Below are 17197 nucleotides of genomic sequence, written 5' to 3' on the forward strand. Positions count from 1 at the left end.
CCAGTCCAACGCCAGCATCTCCACATCATGATCTCCATATATGAAATGACTGGTCCTGCAATTCTCTCCAATTGTGTCAGTGGTCACATTATGCCAGTGGTTCTTACAGTGACAGTGGCCCTGGCCTTTTACACCTCAGGTTTTTTCCAGGAGTCAATGGGAGATCTATGTGGTGTCTCCCAACCAGCTGCAGCAAGTGGGTCTCTGATGCACTGTTCCTTCATTCAGTTCCAAACCAACAAGGCTAATCAGAGTAGGTCAGAGGTTTGGCTGCAATTTCAGGATTACCCCACATCCAGGAATTCACTGATTCCACATATATGCCCATGATGGTAACGGGTGAGGCACTCCTGTCATCCTGGGGTCAAGTCTCAACCCCTGAAATAAACTTTCAGCCCTTCATTATATCACACACGACTTCAAGACCTCTTCCCTTTCAATTCCGTGGAGCACACTGAAGCTATTGCACATAACGTCATTTGTTTCTTTGCTTTCATTATAAAACAATGAACAATCACAAAATACCAAGGAAACATAAATCACCCCTGACAACCCCTTCTGTGATCACTGTGGCTTAAACTTTCTTTTGCGAGTGCTACATCTTGATGCTTCCCCTTTGGATTGGAAGCAGGCTGCTGTCTCTGATTCCCTGTCACCCTTGATCACCTTGGTGGCTGTCTTCTAATCACTGGAGCCTGCACTGCCCCACCTGGCTGGGAAAGTCCAATGCCATGACTGGCACTCCTCAGACATTGCGGTCGCATTAGATGCCACAATCACAGGCAGAGGGGTGGAGGAGCTGCTCCCATCATCTGAAGTATCCTGAGAGGAGCCTGTAGATATGAGCTGCAGCTTGTCCGCCATGTAGATTTGAATCTTCCTGCTCACCGCAGATGGATAAGAATTTAGCAGAGCCACAAGGTGTCTCATCATTTCTCACATTGGAAATTACCTGCTGAGGTCAGTGCTGATGTGTGGCCTTGAGGCCTGAATACAACTCCAGAACACTTGATTGAGTTCCTTATCTCCCATAACAGCTGCCATATGAATTGCTACTCTCTCTATGGGCGAAGCTGAGTGCTCTGATCTCTGGGCTAGAACAGTGCTCATGCTCCACACAGACTTCTCCAACATTGGGACCATGAGCCCCAGTGATCTCTGCCAGATCTTCTGTGCATCCTGATGGACAACTCCAGAGACTCATCATCTGCTTTGGGCTCAGCATCATCATGATCTCCAGCAATCACCTGACTGCCAGCGTCCGATGGAGACTCTGCCTCTACCAATTCTTCTGGCGAGTGTGATCTTCTTTCGCCACTGTGCACTACCAACACACCTTCTGCCCACCTGTGTTCATGTGTCTGCATTGGTGCATGGTGTAGAGGGACAATGTGACGTGGGTGCATCTGACAGGTCCTCATCCTCAGAAGTCAAGGAAATGTCCCAAGGTCCTTTTGAAGTCATGATGTGAGACATCTGAGAGTCGCCCTCAACATGTCAAGACAATATAGCCAACCCACCTCCCCACAAAAGACAGTTGCCTATCACATTGTCACACATTGCTCTGACATATATGCAGTTATAGAAACATAGAAACTCGATGCAGGAGTAGGCCATTTGGGTATATGAGCCTGCTCCACCCTTCATTTTGATCATGGCTGATTATTGAATTCAATATCCTGATCCCCCCTTCCATCCCCATATCCCATGATCCCTTTAGCCCTCAGGGCTATATTGAATTTCTTCTTGAAATCAGACAATGTTTTGGCCTCAACTACATTCTGTGGTAGTGAATTCCACACATTCACCACCCTCTGAGTGAAAAAATATCTACTTTCCTCAGTTCTAAAAGGTTTACCCCTTATCCTGGAACTATAGCCTCTAGTTCCGGACTCCCGCACCATTGGGAACATTCTTTTTGAATCTACTCTGTCTAACCTGTTAGAATTTTATAAGTTTCTATGAAATCACCTCTCACTCTTTTAAACTTCAGTGAATATAATCTTAATCGACTTAGTCTCTACTCATATGACAGACCTGTCATCCCAGAATCAGCCTGTAAACCTTCGCTGTACTCTCTCTAATAGCAAGGGCATCCTTCCTCAGATAAGGACACCAAAATTGCACACAACACTCCAAGAGTGGCCTCACCAATGCCCTATACAATTGCAGCAAAACATCCCTATACTCAAATCCTCTCACTATGAAGGCCAATATACCATTTGCCTTCTTTACTGTGTGCTGTACCTGCGCACTTACTTTCAGCAACTGATACATGAGGACTCCAAGGCCTTGTTCAGTATCTGCCTCTCTCAATTTAAGAAGTCTCACAACACCAGATTATAGTCCAACAGGTTTATTTGGTAGCATAAGCTTTTGAAGCACTGCCCCTTCATCAGGTGAGTGGAGAATTGGGTAGACAAACAGGGCATATATAGACACAGACTCAGTTACAAGATAATGACACCACACAACCCTGCTACAGCAACCTCTACAAGACATGCCATCATCACACGTAAGATCACCATCCACCAGCTACACGGTACATACTCATGCGTCTTGGCCAACATTGTCTACCTGATATGCTACAGGAAAAGATGTCCTGAGGCATGGTACATAGGCGAGACCATGCAGATGGTACGACAATGGATGAATGGACACCGCTTGACAATCACCAGGCAGAGTGTTCCCTTCCAATCGTGGAACACTTCAGCAATCACGGGCATTCAGCCTCTGGGTAAGCATTCTCCAAGGTGGCCTTCAAGATACACGACAACGTAAGATCACCGAGCAGAAACTGATAGCCAAGTTCCACAGACGTGAGAATGGCTTCAACCGAGATCTTGAGTTCATGTCACACTATATATAACATTCACCTTTTGGCCTGGGCTTGCAAAATCCTACTAATTATCCTGGCTTGAGATAATTCACACCTCTTTAAACTGTCATTATTCCTTTCTCCACTCACATCATCTTTACCTGCAAAGACTCACATTCTAACCATTATCTTATAATTGAGTCAGTGTCTTTATATATCCTGTTTGTGAACTCGACATTCCACTCACCTGATGAAGAGGCAGCACTCTGAAAGTTCATGTTACCAAATAAACCTTTTGGACTTTAACTGGTGTTGTGCGACTTCTGTGTGCAAATCATGCTGGAGCATCTCTGAATCCTCCTTACAGCTCACCCTCCCACCCAACTTTGTATCGTCTGCAAATTTAGAGATAATACATTCAATTCCCCCTTCCAAATCATTAATATATAATATGAACATCTGGGGTCCTCACACAGAACCTTAGAGAATCCCACTTGTCACTGACGGCCAATCAGAAAAAAATATATTTATGCCAACTCTTTGCTTCCTATCTGTTAACCAGCTTTCTATCCGTTTCAAGACATTACCTGCAATCTCACGTGCTTTATGGTTAATCAAGGCACATGATTATATGCCACTTTACACTTTGAATTTCACACCTATGAGCACCAACATGTGTTGCCGCCAACAAAGACATATATTTATCCAAGGTTTAAACTGGAGTTACTACTTGCCCTGGTGCAGCATAGAAAGTTGTTGAACTGTTTCCAACACTGGATGCAGGTTCTACAAACTACATCATGGCTGCTGACCTCGATCCAGACCTTCTCACAAGAACACCAGAACGAGGAGCAGGATTAGGCAACTCAACCCCTCAAGCCTGCTCTGCCATTCAATATGATCATGGCTGATCTTAACTTGTCCTCAACTCCATTTCCTGCCCATTCTCCATAACCCTTTAACCCATTACTAATTAAAAATGTGTGCATCTTTGACATCCACCACACTCAGAAGTAGCGAATTCAACAGATTCAGCACCCTTTGAAAGTAGTATTTTCTCCTCATCTCATTTTAAATCTGCTACTCCCTATTCCAAAATTATGTCCTCTCATTCTTTATTGCCCCACAAGAGGAAAGATCCTCCCTGACAATCCCCTTTACAATTTTATATACCTCAATTAGTTCTCCCCTAATTCTTCCAAACTCTAGAAAGTATAGGCCTAAACTGCTCAACTTCTCTTTGTAAATCAAACCCCTTCCCTTTGGAATCAATCTGGTGAACCTCTTCTGAATTGCCTGTAATGCTATTACATCCTTCCACAAGTAAGGGGACCAAAAAGTGCACAATACTCCAGGTGCAGTGTCATTAATGCCTAGTATGGTTGCAGCAACACTTTCTTACTTTTTTACTTTATTCCTTTTGCAATAAAGGCTAAAGTTTCATTTGCCTTCTTTATTGTACCTGCAACTAATTTTCTGCAATTCATGCAAAAGGATGCCCAGATCCCTCTGCACTGAAGCATGCTGAAGTTTCTCTCCATTTAGATAATAAGTTGCCTCTCTATTTTTCTAGTCAAAATAGATTGCCTCACATATATCCATGTTGAACTCCATCTGCCACATTTTCACTTACTCACTTAACCTATCCATGTACATATTTAAATTGCTTATTTCTTACTATCCCAGCTATTTTAGCATCATCTGCAAATTTGGCTATAGTACCTTCTATCGCTGCATCCAAGTTATTAATATAGATTATAAATAGTTGCAGCCTGAGCACAGAACCCTGTGGAACCCCACTAATTACATCTTACCAACCCAAAAACAACTCATTTATCCCAACTCTCTGCTTTCTGTTGGTTAGCCAATCCTTTATCCAGGCTAATAAATTATCCCTAACTCCATGTGAACTAACTTTGTGTATTAACCTGTTTGTGCAGCACCTTATCAAATGCTTTCTGGAAGTCCAGTTATACTTCAGTTATAGGATCCCCATTATCTACTTGGCTTATTATATCTTCAGTGAACTCTAGCAAATTAGTCAAACACAATTTACCCTACATAAAACCATGCTGACTCTTCATGTTACATTAAGTGTCCTCGTCTTGGCAGCCCTTGGCAGCACAATGTCACTTACTGCCTCATGTAAAACTCTAAGGCACTCATCCTAGAAAAAGAGGGAAGACTGGCTGTGGGAATTCCCATCATGCCTGGCATGGGTTCTGGCCAATGATGCCATACCAGCCACAGCAGCAGCTCTCTAAATCATGACCAGTTTGCAAAGAATTTCCAGATTCCCAACCAGCTCCCTGAAGCCTCCTCACAGACTTCTAGCTCTCAGGGAGATGTATTTAAATCCCCCACCCACACCATTTCTGTTCACAGTGCCCACCTTTTGCCCACATTTCAAACTGGCAGTTAATTGGCCATGAAATTGACTGCCAATGGCAGGGAGGCTTAGATTACATGTCTACTTACCAATCACACTCTCAGGTGACATTGAAAATTCAGGTCAAGGTTTCTCTTTGTGAGAAAATACAATTTCAGTTGATAAAATGGTTAAGAGAGCAGATTGAATTCCTGCTTATGTTACTGAGCAAATTTGCAAGGGTGCATAACCTGTTTGTCTTGTATAATGCTGCTTGAGCTGCAAGCAAATTGAACTTGGATTTGTGGATGCCCAAAGTGAGACAGGTTAAAAGTAAACTATTGCAGATTCTGGAAACTGCAACAAAAACAGAAATTGCTGGTAAATCTCAGCAGGCCTGACAACATCGGTGGAGAGAGAAGAGACAATGTTTTGAATCTAGACTTGAACTTCATCCAGACTTGAATGTTGGTCTGTTATCTCTCTGTAGATGCTTGTCTTTATAACATGTAAGAAACAACAATTTTCACTGCACACTAAACATGTGACAATAATAAATCAAATCAAAGTCAGACTCATTGAGATTTTCCAGCATTTTCTGTTTGTGTAAGACAGGGTGAGGCTGAATGTGCGATCACAGACATTTTGTAGGCTGTGTGTTGTCTTCAGAAGATTTATACAAGTGAGAGAGAATTGAGCTGTGAAACTCTTAAAATGTGAAGGCAAGTGAGTGCTAGAGACTGGCTTGAACTGGAGTTTTGGTTTGAAATGTACTTGGCTTCAAACTACTTTCAGTGATTTAAGTTTTTGAATGCTTTGAACCCTTCGTTACACTTCAGCAATGTAAATCAACACTGTGTGAAACTTGTGACAGTTCTGAAAACTGAGCACATAAAGAAACTGTAGATGCAAAATGTTTCCAAGTGGACCCCCTCAAGCTCACATTCATATTGAATTAGAGATGCACTGCAGGAGGAGAAAGTGTTGTTAAAATTCAAACTGCAGGAAGTCATGGACCAACATTATAGCTAGGTATTAAGGCGCCGAAAAGACAGTGTTAAGGGTCTGACGATGGAGAAATAGTGAGTGAGGGAAGGCTTCCAAATTCAGTTGGGCAGGACTAAAGAGTGTCAATCTACCTCTTGAAATACAATATTTATAATCCAAGCACTGAGAATGAGGGGAAGTCAGTATAGATCAGTGATACTAGCAAGCAGGATTCTGTAAAGTGCTGCTCATAATTTTGCCCCAACAAGTGTGGGCTCCACCTGTTAATTCAGAGATGTACCTCAACCCAAACGGTTTCCATTGCCTTACTTGCAGCTGGAGTGTGGCCGCGCACAGCACTTCATGCCAGTTAATGTCAGGTATCCTGGCAATGAACATGATGCCTTCATTCTGTGGCAGTTCACTGTACTGGCAGCTTTTCAGCCATCACAAAAACAAATATGTGATAAAAGAATTAGCTCATTACTCAGCTCTACAAATGTGTGCAGGACAATCCCAATATACAAAATTCATCAAACAGACTTTGGGAGTCTCAAGCAAACCTTCTATAACCAGGCCCACCCTGGAAGTGATATGCAGTATTTGGCTGAGCATCTATCATAACTCATTGTCATCTGCTGAATCTTGCACAATGCTCCCATTATGAAGTAGAAGCCCTTAGATTTATTGCAATCTGGAGAGAAGGAAGATGAAGAAGAACAAGGGAAAAAGCAACAAACACATATCCAGCAAACCTTGACAAACTGTCCAGGTTTGGCTTGTCTGATGTGATACCACTGAATGTGACTCCAATTTCCCAGTTGCCAATAGCCCCACAGCCTATCTTCCCTTTGTTAGTATCACACATGGAGTCACAGAGTCATAGAGATTTACAGCATGGAAACAGACCCTTTGGTCCAACTTGTCATACTACCCCTTTTTTAACCCCTAAGCTAGTCCAGTTGCCTGCATTTGGCCTATATCCCTCTATAGCCATCTTACCCATGTAACTGTCTAAATGCTTTTTAAAAGACAAAATTGTACCCACCTCTACTACTTTTTCTGGCAGCTTGTTCAGACACTCACCACCCTATGTATGAAAAAATTGCCCCTTTGGACCCTTTTGTATCTTTCCCCTCTCACCTTAAACTTATGCCCTCTAGTTTTAGACTCCCCTCCCTTTGGGAAAAGATATTGACTATCTAACTGATCTATGCCCCTCATTATTTTATAGACCTTTATAAGATCACCCTGAAGCCTCCAACACTCCAGAGAAAAAAGTCTCAGTCTATCCAGCCTCTCCTTATAACTCAATCCATTAAGTCTCGATAGCATCCTCATAAATATTTTCTGCATTCTTTTTAGTTTAATAATATCCTTTCTATAATAGGGTGACCAGAACTGTATGCCGTATTCCAAGTGTGGCCTTATCAATGTCTTGCACAACTTCAACAAGATGTCCCACTTCCTCTATTCAATGTTCTGACTTTTGAAACCAAGCGTGCCAAATGTCTTCTTCACCACTCTGCCCACCTGTGACCCCAGTTTCAAGGAGCTATGAACCTGTGCCCCACAATCTCTTTGTTCTGTAACTCTCCCCCAACACCCGAACATTAACTGAATAAATCCTGCCTTGGTTCAATCTACCAAAATGCATTATCTTGCATTTATCTAAATTAAACTCCATCTGCCATTCATCAGCCCACTGGCCCAATTGGTCAATGTCCCATTGCAATTGAAGGTACCTTTCTTCACTGTCCACCTGCCACCAATCTTGATGTCGTCTGCAAACTTACTAACCATGCCTCCTATATTCTCATCCAAATCATTAAATAAATGATAAATAACAGTGGACCCAACACTGATCCCTGAGGCACACCGCTGGTCACAGGCCTCCAGTTTGAAAAACAACCCTCTACAGCCACCCTTTGGCTTCTGTTAAGAAGTCAATTTTGTATCCATTTTGATACCTTACCCTGGATCCCGTGAGATTTAAACTCCTGCAATAACCTATCATGCGGTACCTTGTCAAAGGCCTTGCTAAAGTCCATGTAGACAACATCAACTGCACTGTCCTCATCTACCTTCTTGGTTACCCTTCAATTAAATTTGTGAGACATGATTTTCCGCTCACAATATCATGCTGACTGTCCCTAATCAGTCCTTGCATCTCTAGATGCCTGTAGATCCTGTCTCTCAAAATACCTTCCAACAATTTATCCACTACAGATGTAAGACTCACTGATCTGTAATTCCCAAGCATTTTCCTGCAGCCCTTTGTAAACAAAGGCACAACATTTGCCACCCTCCAATCTTCAGGCACCTCACCTGTGACTATCGATAATTCAAACATCTCTACCAGGGAACCCATCTCTTGTCTCCTGCAGTGTCCTGGGATATACTTCATCAGATCGTAGGGATTTATCTACCTTGATGTATTTTAAGACTCCCAGCACCGCCTTCTCTGCTATAAGTACACTCCTCAAGACATCACTATTTATTTCCCCAAGTTGCCAAACATCCATGCCTTTCTCAACACTGAATATTGATGAGAAATATTCATTTAGGATCTCATCCATCTCTTGTGGATCTGCACATAGATGACCTTGTTGATCCTTAGAAGTTCATACTGTCTCCCTAGTCACTCTTTTGGCTTTATGTATTTATAAAAGCCCTTTGGATTCTCTTTTGCCTTACCTGGTGAGACAATCTTGTATACACTTTTTGCCCTCCTGATTTCTTTCTTAACTCTACTTCTACACATTCCATACTCTTCAAGGGATCCACTTGATCCCTGCTGCCTATACATCTCATGTGCCTCCTTTTTCTTCTTGGCGCTTCCTCTTGGTTATAATGCTAAAATAAAAGACACTGTAAAATAAAGATCCCTTAGCTAATTTATGAACTGAATTATCCAATATTCTACACACAATCAACTATCCTTGTGCATTCCTTGACTGACTGTCCTTGTGTGGGCACAATGTGGTGTTCACCCAATGGCTGTAGCAAAGCCAAAGGAAGGCTGCTGGGAAGGGGACTGGGCGGCCTTGCAGGAACACCTCAAGCAGCTGTTGGCTTGGCATTAACCTGTACCACATCAGCATAGGTTGGCACTACTCTGGGCTGACTGGCTGAGAGCCATCAACTAGGGTACTGATCGAGGGGGCATAGTGGGAGAGCAAATGTTAGTATTCCTGACACAGATACATTCTCCACAGAGTCACTACTACTCAGGCCTTCAGCAATCCTTCTAATCTATCAGAGAAGAGATCGCTGGGCTGCTCCGAGTCCCTGCAAGCCTCATGGCCCACTAGTATCTACAAACATGGTGGTGGTAGTCTGAGCTTCAATGTAAATATTTGGAGCTTGTGTAGCTTCATTTTGAGCTTCCATTGCAGGACACAGACAGTGGCTGGCTTCTGACTGTGCTGTAACTTGGTAAAAGAGACAAATAGAAATCTCCTTAGAGAGAAGAACAGTACTTCTTCAAGAAGAGAAATAAGACCATAAGACATTAGACCAGAATTAGGCTACTCAGCCCATTGAGTCTGCTCCGCTATTCAATCATGGCTGATACTTTTCTCATCCCCATTCTCCTGCCTTTTCCCCATAACCCATAATCACCTTATCTATCTCTGTCTTAAGTACACCCAATGATCTGGTCTCCACAGCCTGCTGCTGCAAAGAGTTCCACAGATTCACCACTCTCTGGCTGAAGAAATTCTTATTCATCTCTGTTTTAAAGGATTGTCCCTTTAGCCTGAGGTTGTGCCCTCTGGTTCTAGTTTTTCCTACTAGTGGAAACATCTTCTCCACGCTCACTCTATCCAGGCCTCACAGTATCCTGTGTGTTTCAATAAGATCCCCCCCCCCCACAATCTAAACTCCAACTAGTACAGACCTAACGTCCTCAACCCTTCCTCATACGACAAACTCTTAATTCCAAGGATCATTCTTGTGAACTTTCTCTGGACCCTTTCCAAGTCCAGCACATCCTTCCTTAGATATGGGGCCCAAAACTGCCCACAACACTCCAAATGAGGTCTGACTAGAGCCTTATCTAGCCTCAGAAGTACATCTCTGCTCTTGTATTCCAGCCCTCTCAACATGAATGTTAACATTGCATTTGCCTTTCTCACTGCACGTTAGCCTTAAGACAATCCTGAACAAAGACTCCCAGTCCCTTTGTGTTTCTGATTTCTTAAACATTTCCCCATTTAGAAAACAGTCTTCTCCTTCCAAAATGCATAACCTCACACATTTGGAATTAAACAGTAAAATAATACTAAAATACTGCAGATAGTGGAAATGTGAAATTAAAATGCTTAGCAGGTCTGATAACATCTGTAGAGAGAAAGAGTTAATGTTTCAAGTCAATTATGACTCTTCCTCAGAACTACACGGGCGGGGGGTGTGGTAGAAATGTGATATTTATGTGACATAGTGAGATACAAGACAAATAGATTGCTTTTTAGTGAGAAAAGCTGAAGTTTTAAAGTTTAAAATTTATCTGTCTCACAAATAAGCTTACATTAACACTGGAATGAAATGACTATGAAAATTCCCTAGCTGCCTGTTCAGGTACACTAAGGAGAATTTAGCATGGCCATTACACCTAATCAGCACGTCTTTCGGACTGTGGGAGGAAACTGGAGTACCCGAAGGAAATCCATGCAGACATGGGGAGAACATGGAAACTCCACACAGACAGTGACCTGAGGCCAGGAATTGAATCTGGGTCCCTGGTGCTGTGAGGCAGCAGTGCGCCGTGCTGCTTTCTTCAAGGCAGAAGAGTCATTTTTGTTTTGAAACATTGACAACTTCACTAGCTAGTCCAGAGTTTATTGCCCATCCATAATTGCCCTTAAGAAGATGGTGGTGAGATGCCTTCTTGATCTGCTGCACTTCCTGTGGTGTAGGTACACCAGCACTTGCTACTACTGGGAGGAATTTAAGGATTTTGGCTGGGCGACAGTGAAGGAATGGTGATATAGTTCCAAGTCATAATGGTACGTGACTTCAAGGGAAACTTGTAGGTGGTGGAGTTGCCATGCATGTGCTGTTCTTGTCCTGCTTGATGATAGAGGTGATGGGTTTTGAATGTGCTGTTGAAGGAGCCTTGGTGACTTCCTTGAACATATAGGGCTGATTTTGAGTCCGTGCTCTCTGTACTGACTGTCTGTGGGAATGAGATTGCGTTTAAAAATCTGGAGAGTGTGACTGGCGCCAGCAAGTTTGTGAGTTCTGATTTTACCAGCCCCTCACCAGTGGACTAGTGTGAAACATACTGTGGGACAACAGGAAGCTCATTTTAATACATTAGCACATCATTAACACTCTATCTTGGACCTCTCCCCCTCACCAGATGTTCAGCAGGTGCTGGTATGACAACACATCTGCACTATTTAGAATAGAAATGTGAGCCTGTTGTGGGGGCCTCCGGGGGGGGGGGGGTGGTAAAGATGTATAACACTAGGAAAAAGGGCCATGGCCATACAATGGCCTGGAAATGCCCCCTGCCACTGCCCCTTGGCACAGATTGGCACTGTCAGGTTCCAATCCTAGAACCCCCTCCCTAACAGCACTGCGCAATCTCCAGCCAGAGCACCCCCCGCCCCCGCTCCCCTCAACCCCAGCAATGACAATCCCTCCTGTGGGGAGGCAGACCCCTCCACTAGACCATTCCCTCCGGCCCCGACTGATCCTATCTGCAGAGTGGCAGCAGGATGCCCCACACCCAATGATTGGCCGTGCCCCCAGATCTGGTCCCCTTGGCACTGCCTGATGCCCAGTGGGCAGTGCCAAGTGCCCCCTGGTTGTGGGCACATTGCTCCTTGAGCAGCGCCAGGGAAACAGGCTGGCAATACCAGGGTGCCCAAGTCCAGGGCGCATCACCCTCCCATCACCTGACCACCTGGAGGGGCCCCTCCTTCACTCCAGCAAGGTCTTCCACTCATTTCCCGCAAGTAGGGAGCTACTCTAAACTCTTTCAGAGTGAAATACTCCTGGCAGGGTGGGAGATGTTATTGGGCCCGACAAATTCAGTCCCGGATCCAATAATGTGCAAATCTCATGATTTGGCCAACACACGCATCTCCCAACCCATGTGCATTCGGGATGGGAGAATCGGGCCCAATATCTTCAAGAGCTCTCAGAGAAGAGAGGCAACCATTCACAATATCAGCTTACAAGAGAGCCAGCAAGGGAAGTTGTGTGGTTAGCAGTAGGATGTTGTGTATCCTATACTAGATGCAATGCAGCAATTCATCAATACTCCTTCATCAGCACCTTCCAACATCATCACCACATCTACCGAGTAAGACAAGGACAACTGATTCATGGGAATACCACCACTTGCTGGTTTCTCTCCAAGCCACATACCGTCCTGTCATGGATCGCTGTTGCTGGGTCAAAATCCTGAAACTCCCTCCCTAACAGCACTATGGATGTACCTACATTGCACGGGCCACAATACTCACCTCCACCTTCTCATGGGCAAGTAGGGATGGGAAACAAATGCTGGCTCAGTTATTGATACCCTGATACTTCTGACAATGAATATTTAAAAAAAAACAATGAAAGAAACTGTTCTATTTCAGGTGCTTTAAACTTTCTTCAGTCTTGATGCACAAATGCAGTTACATGTTATGTATTTCAATGCAATCTTGGTATGAGTCTTGTTGATGGTGCAGAGGCTTTGAGGGGTTGGGAGCGTAGCCACTTGTCAGAGTTCCATGCTTCTGTCATGCTATTCTGGCAATGTTGTCATTATATGGTTGGAACCAGTTAAGCTTCTGGCGAACAGTAACTCACAGTAATAAAGATGGGACAGTCAGATGATAACATGAACATTCAACAGGACGTGGTTGGAACTTAAGATGACCATTGCCGTCATATGCCCTGACATGAATATTAATCTGCCAATTGTTTTGCACCGATTGTGGAGGTTTCTTTGGGATTAACAGTACATCTGTTGGGTGGGGAAAATTACATTCTGCCAAAGCTCATGTGAAGGAATATAATAGTGGTAGCTTGATGTTCATGTTTATGTGCATTATGTTACATTCTACAATTGTTTTGTGGGAATAACAGTCTGGAAATTAACCCCATTTTGGAGAAAGTGAATAAGGGGTGGAATTTGATTTGATTTGATTTATTATTGTCACATGTATTAGTATACAGTGAAAAGTATTGTTCCTTGTACGCTAGACAGATAGAGCATACCGTTCATAGACTGCAGCAAGGAAGAAGCTGTCTTGAGTCAGTTGTTACATGACCTCAGGCTTTTGTACTTTTTTCCCAATGGAAGAAGGTGGAAGAGAGAATGTCCAGAGTGCATGGTGTCCATAAATATAGGCGGCATTGGAGCACAGTGGTTAGCACTGCTGCTTCACAGCTCCAGAGCCCTGGGTTTGATTCCTGGCTCGGGTCACTGTCTGTGTGGAGTTTGCATATTTTCCTTGTGTCTGCATGGGCTTCCTCCGGGTACTCCGGTTTCCTCCCACAGTCCAAAAGATGTGTGGGTTAGGTTGATTGGCCATGCGAAGAAATTGCCCCTTAGTGTCCAGGGATGCATAGGTTAGAGGGATTAGTGGGTATAATATGTAGGGAAATGGGGATAGGGCCTGGAGTGGGATTGTGTTCAGCGCAGACTCGATTGGCTGAAGTGCCTCTTTTTGCACTGTAGGGTTCTATGAAATATGATGGCTGCTTTGCCAAGGCAGTGGAAAGTGTAGACAGAGCCACTGGATGGGAGGCTGGTTTGTGTGATGGATTGGGCTACATTCACGATCTTTTGTATTTTCTTGCAGTCTTGGGCAGAGCAGGAGCCATATCAAGCTGTGATACAGCCAGAAAAAAATGCTTTCTATGGTGCATCTGTAAAAGTTGGTGAGAGTCGTAACTGACATGCCAAATTTCCTTAGTCTTCTGAGAAAGTAGAGGTGTTGGTGGGCTTTCTTAACTATAGTATCAGCATGGGGGGACCAGGGCAGGTTGTTGGTGATCTGGACAACTAAACTCTTTTCACTTCATCCCTATTAATGTAGACAGGGGCATGTTCTGCTCTACACCTCCTGAAGTTGATGACAATCTCCTTCATTTTGTTGACGTTGAAGGAGAGATTATTATTGTCGCACCTGATTCTCTATCTCATTCCTGTACTCTGCCTCGTCATCATTTGAGGTCCAACCCAGTATGGTGGTGTCATCAGCAAACTTGAAAATCGGGTTGGAGGGGAAGTTGGCCACACAATCATAGGTATACAAGAAGTATAGTAGGGTGTTGGGAACACAGCCTTTTGGGGCACCAGTGTTGAGGATGATCACAGAGGTGTTGTTGCTTATCCTTACTGATTGTGATCTATGAGTTAAGAAGCTCAGGATTCAGTCACAGAGGGAGGAGCCAAGACCCAGGTCACAGAGTTTGGAGATGAGAATCAAACTGTCAAGCTCTGCACACTGGATAGAATAAACTTAGTCTCTGCGCATTGATTCACTGTGATTGGCCACTTGTTTCTTCCATAAACTATGCTAGCAGATACACAACTGAAGATTACCCTATAGCACAGAAGATGGCCATTCAGCCTTATGTACTTGTGCTGGGTCTTTGAAAGACCAATGCAATTAGGTCCACAGTCCTGCTCTTTCCTCTGCAAATATTTCGTTTTCAAGAATAATATCCAAATCCCCTTTGAAAATCACGATCATTCAGTTTCCATCACCCTCTCAGGCACTACATGGTAGATAATAACAAGGCACTATGTAAAATAAATGCCCTCCTTTATCTGAATTATCTAAAGTCTGTGCCTTCTGCTTATCAACCTGCTTTCCTTTCTACTCTACTAATACCTTTCATAATGATGAACGGTTGATAACTGCAGGATCATCAAGTGGCCTGTGCTAAATTCTTCCTCCTAATGCTCTTCACTGCTCCTACCTCTGTGGGAAAACTTTGAAAAGCAGCATCTCTTGGATAAATAGCAGAAAAACCACCTCCAACGTATATGATGTGAAGGTGGATGTTGTCTTGCTGTAGATAGAGCTGATGATGGGCTGCCTGCTTGAGGATGTGGGAACAGTTTATAGACGCATAAAGTTTGAATCACTTGAAAGGAGATGGTTGTGATGGCCACCTTCCTGACTCTCCAAGAGGTCTTGCAATTCCACCTGAAGCTTGAACACTTTTATGAATAGCAGACTGGGAGATGCCGTAGATGTCCTCTGTGCTGCCCTGGAATGAACTAGCATAAATGTTCAGAGTGGCTATAACTTTTAGGGCCATAGGCATTGGGTGTCCTGCAGTTCCAAGCTGCATCAGCTCATGCAGTATGTGGTAGAGGTGGTCCACTGTTCCCTGGGACTGACACAATCCTCTCCGGCACTGCAGCCCAGACCACTGAAAGATAGGAACATTGACGCCAGAAGATTCTTGATCACCACTGTCTCTGACATTGCACACTGCCCCCCACCCTCCTCCATATGTGGTTCTGCTCCCTGGGTAGCTGCAGGCCACTGGTCCTGGTCACACACAACAACATGTCACTGTCTCTGCTGCTGGTCAAACCCAATCAATAGAAAGGCCAACTCAACACACTCCCTGATTCTCCCGAATCATGCATTGGCAGAGTAAGAACACCATCTGAGGTACTGAGTAGTCTTAATAGAGCCCTGACTCTCATCTTTCGATGCGTTTGTGACCAATGCTTCCCATTATCTGTGTGAATTTCTGCTCTCCCTCACACCACCCCCTTTGACAGTACAACCACATCCCCATGTAGCTTCCTCTGTATTCCAGTAGGATGAACATCGGGAAGGTGATGGCATTCTCGTATTACCGCAACATTATTAATTCAGAAACACAGCTTATGTTCCAGGAACCCGGGTTCGAATCCCACCACGGCAGATGGTGGAATTTGAATTCAATAAAAAATATCTGGAATTATGAGTCCACTGATGACCATGAAAACATTGTCAATTGTTAGAAAAACCCATCTGTTCACTAGTGTCCTTTAGGGAAGGAAATCTGCTGTCCTTATCTGGTCTGGCCTACATGTAGCTCCAGAGCCACAACAATGTGGTTGACTCTCAACTGCCCTCTGAAATGGCCCAGCAAGCCACTCAGTTGTAACAATCATTACAAACTCTCAACAAAACAGATAAATCAGACGGACCATGTGGAATTAACCAAGGCACCGGAAAAGACAACAACAAAACAAACCCAAGTCAACCCTGCAAAGTCCTCTTTACTAACATCTGGGGGCTAGTGGCAACATTGGGAAAGCTGTCTCACAGACTAATCAAGCAAAAGCCTGACATAGTCATTCTCACAGAATCATACCTTACAGGTAACACCCCAGACAGCACCATCACCATCCCTGGATATGTCCAGTCCCCCCAGCAAGGGGCAGCACTGTGGTATACAGTCAGGAGGGAGTTGCTCTGGTGTCCTTAATATGAACTCCAGATCCCATGAAGTCCTCAGGTTAAACTTGGGCAAGGAAACCTCTTACTGGTTATCATGTGCCATCCTCCTTTGCTTCATGAGTTATTGCTCCATGTTGAACAACTCTTGGAGAAAGCACAGTGGGTGGCAAGGGCACAAAATGTACTCTGATTGGAGGATTTCAATGTCCACTACCAAGAGTGGCTTGGCAGCAGCTCCACTGATCGAGCTGGCCGGGTGCTAAAGGATATAACTGCTAGACTGGGTCTGCAGCATGTGGTGAAGGAACCAACAAGAGGAAAAAACATATTTGAACTCATCCTTACCAATCTGCTGGCTGCAGATGCATTTGTCCATGACAGTATCAGCAAGAGTGACCACTGCACAGTCCTTGTGGTTACAGAGTCCCGCTTTCACATTGAGAATAACCTCCTTTGTGTTGTTTGGTACTAAATGGCCCCATTTGAGCAAGACTGGGCATCCATGAGGCACTGTGGGCCATCAACGGCAGCAGAGCTATACTACAACCTCTGCAACCTCATGGCCCGTCATATCCCCCATTCAACCGTTACCATCAAGCC

This window comes from Carcharhinus amblyrhynchos, chromosome 8 (genome assembly GCF_965287045.1).
Source record: "Carcharhinus amblyrhynchos chromosome 8, sCarAmb.v2.hapA, whole genome shotgun sequence".
In the NCBI taxonomy this organism is placed as follows: Eukaryota; Metazoa; Chordata; class Chondrichthyes; order Carcharhiniformes; family Carcharhinidae; genus Carcharhinus; species Carcharhinus amblyrhynchos.